The following is a 10,602-nucleotide window of genomic DNA, read 5'->3' as shown; positions in this document are numbered from 1 at the left end:
CCCCCCCCCCCCTCCTGAGCACTGGGATTAAGGTGTGTGCCACCATGCCTAGCTGTTGTGGTTGTTTACCTCAATTTTAGTTCATCACCATTCTAACGTATCCTACCTTCTCTGTGATTGCAACAGGTCAAAACTAATCTTGCTGTCTTGGTAAAACTTATATAACTCCTTTCTCAATAATACCAGTTCGATCTCTGCCACCCACACTAAAATGTTTGTCATTGTCAACGCACTATTTCTTCTTACTTATTTTATCTGGCCTGTTGTCAGGACCTTTAGTGTATCATTAGAAGTACCTCATATCAAATTCCTTCCTGTATCTCCACTTCATGCTTTTTGCCTAAGACCTTGAACATTGCCAGCCAGGATCAGTTCAACCGTCTTTTTATGGTCTCTCCGACTCCCTTTTCTCTCTGTTCCAATGTAACTTGCCAGAATAATTGCTCACTTTTAGCACATCTCTTCATGCCCAGATAGCTTTATGGGTATATTTTCTCTTGCATTAAATTTAAACTCTGGTGACTGACTTTCAAGCTTGTCCTCCAGTCGAGGTTCTTTCTGTCTTTGACCCACTCTTCAGCCTGTCTCCTCAGTAGGTTACATATGTCCACTAAGTCCCTTCCTGTTCATTTACTTCTTTGTATGTGCCTATGCATCTACCCTTATATAACCTGGCATTTGACTCATTTGAATGTTATACATGATGGAAACATAACTTAAATTTGCTTAGATAGGAAGAGGAATCTTATTGGCTTCTGATCCTACAATGAAATACCCGAGACTGCCTAACCTAAGAGGTTCTCAACTTTCCTAATGCTGCAACCCTTTATAGATTCCTCCTGTTGTGGTGACCCCCAACCATACATTTTTTTGTTGCTGCTTTATAACTGTAATTTTGCTAGTGTTATGAATTGTAATGTAAATATCTGGTATGCAGGATATTTGATGTTTGAACTCTGTAAAAGGATTGTTTGACATCCCCCTCCCCCCACACACACAAAAGGGTCATGACCCACAGGTTGAGAATCACTGGTTCTAACTGCTTAAGAACAGAAGTTGTTGAGTTTCAAGTCATGGCATCTGTGTCAGCTGAGTCCTGGTAAGGGCTCTCAGCTGTCAGTTCATCGCTATGACAACAGTGGAAATGTGGGCAAAAGCAAGTAGCCACATCTCAATATAGGCAGCTGGAGAAAGGCTGGGTGGGGCTAGGCTCCTGCTTTTAGAGGAAAACTTTCCAGAAATCTAACCAAGGTCCCATGAAAAACACGTAAATCTCTTTCAGGCAAGGGCATACCCTCTGTTGCCTTAAGAACCTCTCACTTGGCCTCACCTCCTAGTAAGTTCCATAGTACTTCCTGAAACACTACCCTGGGGCTGAGCGTTCCAACACACAGACTGTTAGGGAACATAGAAACCATAGCAGGAATTTATTGACTCATATCACTGAAATGTTCGAGAGTGTTAGACATGGCTTGCAAAAGCATTCACATTATGTCACCAAGATTTAATTTCTTGAATTCTGACTCTTCACAGATGAGTATCCAGCAGTTCTAGATTGACAGCAGCCTCGAAACATCAGGATGTGTCTTCCTAACTCAGTCGCTGTTGCCTAGAGAATGTCATGCTTAGATTGGTCTAAAGTGACTGACAAACCTATTCTGGACATATGAGTCTGTCAGGAGTGCACGAATGACACAAGATGATGTCACTTGAAATAACAGTAGCATAGTTATGAGAGAAATGTGGATGTGTTTTTAGTAACAGCAGATAAACTGTATGTTCTCCTGATGTCTCATGTATATATTCCATAAATAAATGCAGCAACAGTATTTTCTTTTATTCTTTTGTTAATTTTGTGATTATATTTATATACAGAAAACTTAGGAGTATTCATTTAACCCAGTTTAGTGGTGAGTTCTTTAGCCTTTGCCTTTTCCAACTTGGCAATTAGAGCCACAGACTTAGGACCCAGAACATTCATTGCCTCCCCAATGGCTGTGGATCTTGTCCTATCTGTCATTATAATTGGTCCTAATAGCTTCCATCAGCTTAGCCAGAGTACCCTTGTCTTCTGAGTTAACCTGTGTGAAGGCAACAGTGGTGCATGTCTTCCTGTGGACCAGATGCCCAAGCCCGGCCCTTCCCTTGATGATGATGTAGGGCACCCCCATCTTTCGACACAGGGCAGGCAGGAAAACTACCAGCTCAATGGGGTCTACATCATGGGCAATCACCACTAGCTGAGCCTTCTTGTTCTCCACCAAGGTGGTGACTGTATTGACTCCTGCTCAGAGGACAGGTGGTCTCTTAGTTGGGACGTCCCCTTTGCCAGCATCTTTCTTCTCAGCACAGCCCAGTAGCCTTTGCTTCTTCTCTTGCTTTGTCTCTGGCCTATACTTGTGGGTAAGCTTAAACAGCTGAGTAGCTGCTTGCCTGTCCAGGACCTGGGTGAATTGGTTAATGGCGGGAGGTACTTTGAGCCGCTTAAAGAGGATGGCTCTTTGCTGATGCAGCCTGATGTAGTGGAGCCATTTGATGAAGCGTGTTAGATCACTTTTGGGCGGGATGTCCTGCCCAGTGCTGAAGTTCTTGGGCCTTTTCTCAAAAAAAGGATTGACCACCTTTTTGGCCTCCTGTTTCTTGACAACGGTGGGGGCAAGGGGCCACCTTCTTCCTCTTGGCCTTCTTTCCTTGGAGCATCTTGCTCGGCTGGTGGAGAGAGGAGCGACAGTATTTTCAATCACCAAAAATGTACTCACTTACTTTAGGTATTAGAGAGAACACTAATTGCAGGTAACAGGGTGTTGAGATCTGGATGTGAAGCGTCTCTCCTGGACTTGTGTTTTTGAACACCAGGTTCCCAGCTAGTGGCTCTGTTTGGGGATGTTGTAGAATCTTTAGGGGGTGGATCCTCACTAGAGCTATGGGTCACTGGAGGCTTCATAGTGAGCCCCTCCCAACTTCCTGTTCACTTTCTGCTTCCTAAGTGTAGATGCAATGTGACCAGCCACATTACCTCTGCCACGGTGGACGATCCTCTGGAATGGTAAGGCAAAATAAGCTCCCTCCCATGTCAGTTGCTTTTGTCAAGGTATTTTATCACAATAACTGGGGGGAAAAGTGAAGACGCTGTAGTGCAGTCTTTCCCATTACATAGCAGTCTAATCCTTCAGTCTTTTCACCTAAGGATACAGGATTCAGTTACCTACAAAGTACTAATATTTGATAACTAAAAAATAGATGACACTGAAGGAAAGCTGCTACTTGGAAAAATGAATAATGGTAAATGCACAGTGGCCTGCAAGTCACAGCATGGATCATAACGCTCGACAGTAAAGCAAGAGTTTCCTAACATGAGAAGGGAGGAAGTTCTCCCATCATCTGGATGCCATGTGTTCTATTCTTGGAGGAGCTCTCCTCTGTTCTCCATAGTCACATCTGAAATGGACACGAGGAAGACAGTCTGCCAGGAGTCACATCCCTTCAGCATTCTCTTTCTTGGCACAGTGAGGCTGGGAAAAAGCCACTCATTTTGGCAAAAATAACTAGCTTTTACCAAAATCAGTTGTGATCTCCTTCTGTTTGGTAGACTTGTTGTTATTAGGTAGCCATCTATCCAGGAACTATGTTTCTCAGCCTTGGGTTGATCTTACTAAAGTTGGGTAGTTATCTTCATGGGAAGTCACGTTTCTCCCTCTTACCCAGTGTTTGACAGTCAGGATCAGTGAGTAGAGGTGCCTGATGCCAAGGCTGAGTTCAATTCCTGGGTCTTAGGAGGTGGAAGGAAACTGATTTCTACAAGTTGTCTTTTGACCTCCACAAGTGTGACACACACAAACATGCATGCATGGGTGTGGATACTCATAAATAAATACATAAACAAATGGAAAGCAATAATTAAGTTAGCCTTTCTAATCTTTTCCCAACCTCTGGCTGCTGTGAAAGTAAATTTGAAGAAAACCTACTAATTAAGACCTCTGTCATTAGAGTTTTTTTAAAAAATATTAAACTTTTATTTTTATTCTATTTCTTAAGTATGGATGTTCTGTCTACATGTATGTCTGTGTATCACTTGCATGCCTGATGTCTGCGGAGGCCAGAAGAGGTCTTTTGATGCCTTGGGATCAGAGTCATGGTTGTCACCCACCATGTGGCAGCTGGGAAACAAGTCCTGGATCTTTGCAAAAGCAATGAGTGCTCATGCTCATGAGCTTCTATCATTTCTCCAGCCAGATTCTAGACTTTTCTTTTTTTTTTTTTTTTTTGAGACAGGGTCTCTCTGTGTAGCCTTTACTGTGCTGGGACTTAGTCGGTACACCAGAGCCTCAAACTCAGCAGAGATCCTCCTGCCTCTGCCTCCCGAGTCCTGAGATTAAAAGCATACACCACCATCACCCAGGTTGATACTAGACTTTTTAAAAGTGAGGAATGTGTGTCTATTGCACTTAACTCCTCAAATATCTTCATTACTCATTATGGTAAGTATCCTAGCCTTTGCTATCTAGATTTAGTGTACTTTCCACAGCACAGTTTTAATACTTAGTAAGCTTCCAGTATTCACATCTGACCAATTCCATGAGGGAAAAACCCAAAGCCAAATGTTTGCTGTTGTGTAAGTTGCAGCCTTGGCTCTAGCTGCTGTGAGTACTTTTGTCTTTTAGTAGTAGACCTTGGTAGTCTCCTAGTTCACTGGCCTCCATTTTGCTTTCTGCCTGCTTGAGGACAATGTGACAGCATTCTCTTAGGGCTTCTCCAGTGCTTTATGGCCCCCGATTATTGAAATTTCTGTCATTTTTATTTTACCCTGTAAGCAAAAAGTAGTCACTCATTACAAAGTGATTTCTTTTCTTCCTTAGATAAATCAACCCCAACCTTAAACCTAACTCTCTCATAGGGCCTATTAAAAGCTAGAAAGTGACACTTAGTGTCTTCTAGAATCTAAGCTTTGAGTAACAATCCCTTTAATATTTGATGCTTGACAGGCACATGTTCTGAATTCTGGTGTACAGTTAGTACTGATTTAACCTACTGCTTTGGTGTTGAAGTCCAAGCTCAGCACACATAAAGTCTCTTCTGGATCAACCAATTGAGTAGTTTGGATTTGTCTCTACTCTTCTCCACTCTTGATAGCAATTTATGAATTATTACAGATATCTTAATTGCAAGTGACAAAATGAAAGGATATAATACATACTAGAAAGAAATATTGGCAGTTGGCTCATGTAACTTAAAAAAGAAAGAATCTAGTGGCTTATTTAGCTTAAGGCATGGCTTGCTTCAAGGACATAAGCAATGCCATTAGAATTTGATTCCTTTTCATCTTTTGGCACTATGCTCTGGGTTGGCTTCCTTCTCAGGCTCCATGTGGTTGCTCCTGGCAGCTCCAGTTCACATAATCCTTACTGTTAGCAATCTCAGTGGAAGAGTACATATCACTTTGCCATGTGTGCCAGCAATAGTCATCTTACATTTTGCTGGCTCCGATCGGGATACGTAGAAAAACAATCCAGTATGTCAGGCCTAATTTGCATGGCTACTTATAATGTTGAGAGAGGACACAATACCACCTAAAAGACATTGAGGGATAAACCCGATTATGATTATTGGGAAAAGGGTGAATAGATACTGAGTAGCAAAACAACAATCAGATGTGTCTCAGAGATACCAATGCATAGTGTTTCCTAATGTGTTGGTTTTATGTCCTTCACTGGGTGTCAGTGTCCTAGGCTCTCACACCATTCTGTGTCTTAATAGTGCCAACCTAGTAGGTAGTCTATAATATACTAGCTGATTGATGGTCTCTCCTTAGATTACTAGAGAGCGCTCACTAAAAAGGAAAACATAGCTTAAGAATATGGGAATAAAGGAATTGACAAGGAATGGTAAAGCACGTAATGATGGGCAGCCTGGGAAGCAGAAAGACTAAAGGAATGGGGAAAGAGCTTTAAGTGGAATCCAGGAGAAGCTGTAACTGGGAAGGAGATGGCTGAGAAGAGCTGTGACTATAAATAGAGAAATGTAGCCAACTGCCAAATGTGGTCCAGTAAAGGACTGGGGAAAACACATTTGTCTTCTCTCCTCCAACCTCTAAACTTCTGTTGGTACTTCCCATGAGCTAAATCCAATCAGAGAGCAGAGGGCTAAACTTCTGTTGGTACTTCCCATGAGCTAAATCCAATCAGNGGTACTTCCCATGAGCTAAATCCAATCAGAGAGCAGAGGGCTAAACTTCTGTTGGTACTTCCCATGAGCTAAATCCAATCAGAGAGCAGAGGGCTTTAGTGATAGAATCTGTAGAACCCAGATTCTAATATAAAGCAAGGCAAGCAGGGTGGAAATTGGGCCTGGAAGAACAGTGGAAGATGATAAGAACATCCCTATCCTGTCCCGCAGAGCCGCTCCAAATGAAAGCAACCCTGTTGTCTGCTGATTGTGTACGATGGGCATTTCAGGAGAGTATGGTTTATTCTCTTCAACAAGTTTGTTAAACATGTTTAATTTTATTAGCATTTTAGGATTTTTAACATTTATGAATTCATACACCAGAAAAAAAAATCTTTTGTGAGCCAGTGTAGTTAAAAAGCTATCGTTGCCATCCTGATAGGGGACTCCTCGAGAATATTATACCTGGCAATCCATCAGGAAGCAGCAGCTCAGCACTTGTCAAGGAGTGACAAACTTGATAAATGTTTGATGATTTTAAAAATGATTGAATGAATAAATTAAAATATTTGAAGCCAGAAGAATGTAAAAAGAAAACTACTTGCATTTTCCTTGTTAGAGCTTGATGCTATAGAACTCTGCAGTACCTGTCCTGTCTCCTGAAGTCTGACTCTGGCATCTTAGTTGTTAATTAAGGTTTTATTTCTTATAGGAAATAGAATTGCAATAACTCTTTAGTAGAACCATGTTCCATAATTAATTATCCTGCTAATAAAGCCACTATGAAGTGCATTTCAGTAAAGGGTCCACTATATGTCGTTCATATATATGTCTCACTATATAACCTGGTATTATGGAGTGCCAGTCCAAACTTTTTTTTAACAGATTTATGTCATAGTTAAGCCAAAACACATATCTTGTTCTTTGTCAATCCTGTATATATGGGCTCCTTCTTTCACGTGCATCATCATTCATTTATTCATTCAACAAACATTGCAATGTAGGTATCATGTACCACACAGAGCCCAAGCCCTCATTGTACTTATGTCTAAAGCAATATTTTCAGAGTTAAATGAGATCCTGAATTAATTGTCTAAAGATCTGTAAAATAAAAATTCTGATTCATAAACCCTGGGATGGCCCAGAAGAGTCCATTTCTAGTTATGTCCTGAGTGATGACAATGTTGGTGGTCTATGGACCACAATTAGACAGCAAGGGCAGACTTATTCAATCATTACAACAATAACCTCATAAATACTGAATTTTTGTTCTTGTTTCTGTTTCATTCTGTTTTTATGTACCTACTGTGTGTAAAATACTGTGCTATACATTGTAGGAATTTTGGGAAAAAGTCACTTCACAACAGAAAAAGCTAGTATGACACATAATGATGGTTATATGAACTATTTAAATGGAATATCCATAAAAGGCAAAACTATTGTGACAAGATTAGAAGGTTGGTTACTTAGGCTAGAGAGAGATAGAGGGATTAACTGTAAATGGCTAAGAGAGGTCCTATGAACTGATAATAATTTTTCTAAAAAACAAGACTACTGTAATGGCTGCACAACTTGATAAACATTAAAACTTATTAAGATGAATAAAAGTTATGATGTCTAAACTATACCTCAGTAACTCTCACATAATTGTGATACAGTGTGAACAAATGCGATAATAGAAACATGTAGTCTTGGCTCCCTTTGACAAGGAGATGGAGCTCATAGAAGCTGACTTGCCCATGTCACTAACTAGGGACAGCATGCTAATATAGTCAGTCCTATTGAGGCAGAAGTCTTAGTCAAACGCTTAGCTGCCAAGGAGAGGTACATTAGGAAATTGATCCAATGTAATCAAAATGTTTTCCCCTCTTTCAGATTTGCCACCTACCCAGACTCATCCTGAGTGTTGGCCTTCAGGAATCAAAGCACCCGCTGTCAGATGACAGGTCGCAAGCTGGGTGGCTTCTGGCAGACCTTTCGGCTTCATCAGAGTATCTTAGTTTCAAGCAAAAACAACCAATTCTTTTTTTTTTTTTTTTTTNTTCTCTGTGTAGCCCTGGCTGTCCTGGCACTCACTTTGTAGACCAGGCTGGCCTCGAACTCAGAAATCCGCCTGCCTCTGCCTCCCGAGTGCTGGGACTAAAGGCGTGCGCCACCACGCCCGGCAAAACAACCAATTCTGTTTACTTTAGTAGCTAAGGAGTTGGGCAGCTCACACACTCATTACCAACACTGAAAATCAAGCTCAAAGCTGAGCAGCTAAGAACAAGGTCCACAAACCATGAACAGAGGGAACCCAGAGAGGGTTGCTGAGCATCACGACTCAGTGTGGTCATACGTGTGCTGTTGCAAGGGAGAAAACTGCCTGTTCTCCTTGTTTTCTTCTTTATGTTACTAGTTCCTGCCTTGAGGCCATGCAGGTGCTGATAAGTCTAGGCTGCAAGGACAGATGGTGAAGAAAGTCAATAAACAGCTACCTTTTTCTTTTTGAGACTTACGTATTCAATGAATTCTCCAAGCTCAGAGAATTCAGATGCTGGATAACTAAACAAACAAGTAAAATTCCTCTGCACCTTAAACTGGTATGTACTATAGCTACTAGAGGTCCATGGACCATGCCCAGTAAAATCACCTGGAAGCTTGTTAGAAATTCAGAGTCTGGCCTGGGGAGATCGTGCAGTTGGTAAAACACATCAGGCATAGTTGCCTGTGCATGTGATCACAGCAATGGCCAGGAAGAGCAGGGATTCTTTTAGCTAGTCAGACTAGCCTACTTGGTTAGTTTCAGGTCCATGAGAGACCCTGTCTTAAATACTGCTGCTGCTGCTATTACTGCTACTAGTACAAATAATAATGATAACGATAATAATAATAATAATAATAAATATAAAATAAAACACCCCCAACAAAGAACAACAATAAAAACCCAAGGGGATAGTATCTCAGAATTGATGCCCGAAGTAGCCTCATGGACTCCACCTACTCTGTGTGTGTGTGTGTGTGTGTGTGTGTGTGTGTGTGTGTGTGTTGGCCAGATGACAACCTTCTTTGTTGATTTTTAGGTGCTGTCCATCATTTTGTTGTATTCTGAGCCAGCATCTCTCCTAGGCTTGAAACTCACGAAGTATGTTAAGATGGCTGGCCAGCAAGCTCCAGGGATCTCTCTGGTCTCCACTTTCTCAGTGCTGCGGATTACACGCCAAACTTCTTTATACTTGTTCTGGGAATCTAAGTCAGGTCCTCAGGCTTGCAAGGCAAGCACTCTCATTGACTGAGCTACCTCTAGTTCAGGTTTTGGAAAATATACATAAAAATCAGAATGATGCAGAGAGGATCGGCATGACCCCTGAACATAAAAGACATGCAAATTCACGAAGTTTTTCATATTTTTGTAGGTGACACCTTCTCCCTTGTTTTGTCAGGGTGAAAATGGCCACAATTTGACCCAGTCTGAGGGTCCTCTTCTAGTTCCCCATTAGCAGTTTCTTGAATGTTTTAAATAAATCATTTCTGAAAAACAATAAATATACTCATGAATTGCAACTAATTTAACTTAAAGAGTTTTGATTAATAACATGTTAATTTATAGAATTAGACTATGAACTAGTAAGTAAAGGAAACGATGGCAGTCATTTCTGGCTTGTTCTTGAGACTATTGGAATTTCATTTTTTTCCTAAGGAAAGGAGTTGCTCAGTGGTTGAGAGCACTGACTGATCTTCCAGATGACTGGAGTTAGATTCTCAGCACCCACATGGCAGTTCACAGTGTATAACTCCAGTTCTAAGGGTTCAGTACACTCTTCCAGCTTCTAAGAGCACTGCATGAATGTGTTGCATAGACGTACATGCATGAAAAAAAAACCTATATACATGAGTAAAAATAAATTCTAAAAAAAAGTTGCTACCTATGCAGAGGAATTTTAGAAAAGGTGGCTTGTAATTCTCTGGAAAAGAAATAGACTACATAATATATCATAGAAATGTCACACCTAAGAGGGCTAGAGATGGCTCAGTGGTTAAAAGCACTTGGGGCTATTGCAGGGGACCCAGGTTTGGTTCCTAACACCTACCTTGGGTGTTTCACCACCACCTGTAACAACTCCAACTCCAGGGGAATGGATGCCTCTGGCTTCTGCAGGCACTGGCACATGTGTACATAGCCACACTCGGATACACACACATTATTAAGAAATAGGTACATAAAAGGAACATCATATTAAAAATTATAGAAAACTGCTAGAAAACATAAATCGATTACATCTACTTAGAAGATAGTTTAGTTTGCTTTAATGTTTAGCATTTAATTATTCAAACAGCCAAAGAGGACATGTGGGGTAGTTTTGGGAATGACTTTCATTTTAAAACTTTTTGTGTCGTTAGGAGTCACACCCCATACACGTCAGCATGTTTTCACCAAGCCTTCTCATATTCTCTTAGCTG

General features: G+C 41.0%; 1 pseudogene; it reads left to right on the top strand.

Annotated features, from left to right (window-relative positions):
* The first annotated feature begins 9,453 nt into the window (after positions 1 to 9,453).
* On the top strand, positions 9,454 to 9,553 carry LOC115031980 (annotated as a pseudogene).
* Positions 9,554 to 10,602: the final 1,049 nt, after the last annotated feature.

The sequence above is a fragment of the Mus caroli genome, chromosome 9 (genome assembly GCF_900094665.2).
Source record: "Mus caroli chromosome 9, CAROLI_EIJ_v1.1, whole genome shotgun sequence".
Classification (NCBI taxonomy): Eukaryota; Metazoa; Chordata; class Mammalia; order Rodentia; family Muridae; genus Mus; species Mus caroli.
Note: the sequence above shows the minus strand (reverse complement) of the source record. Positions and strands in the feature narration are given on the sequence as shown.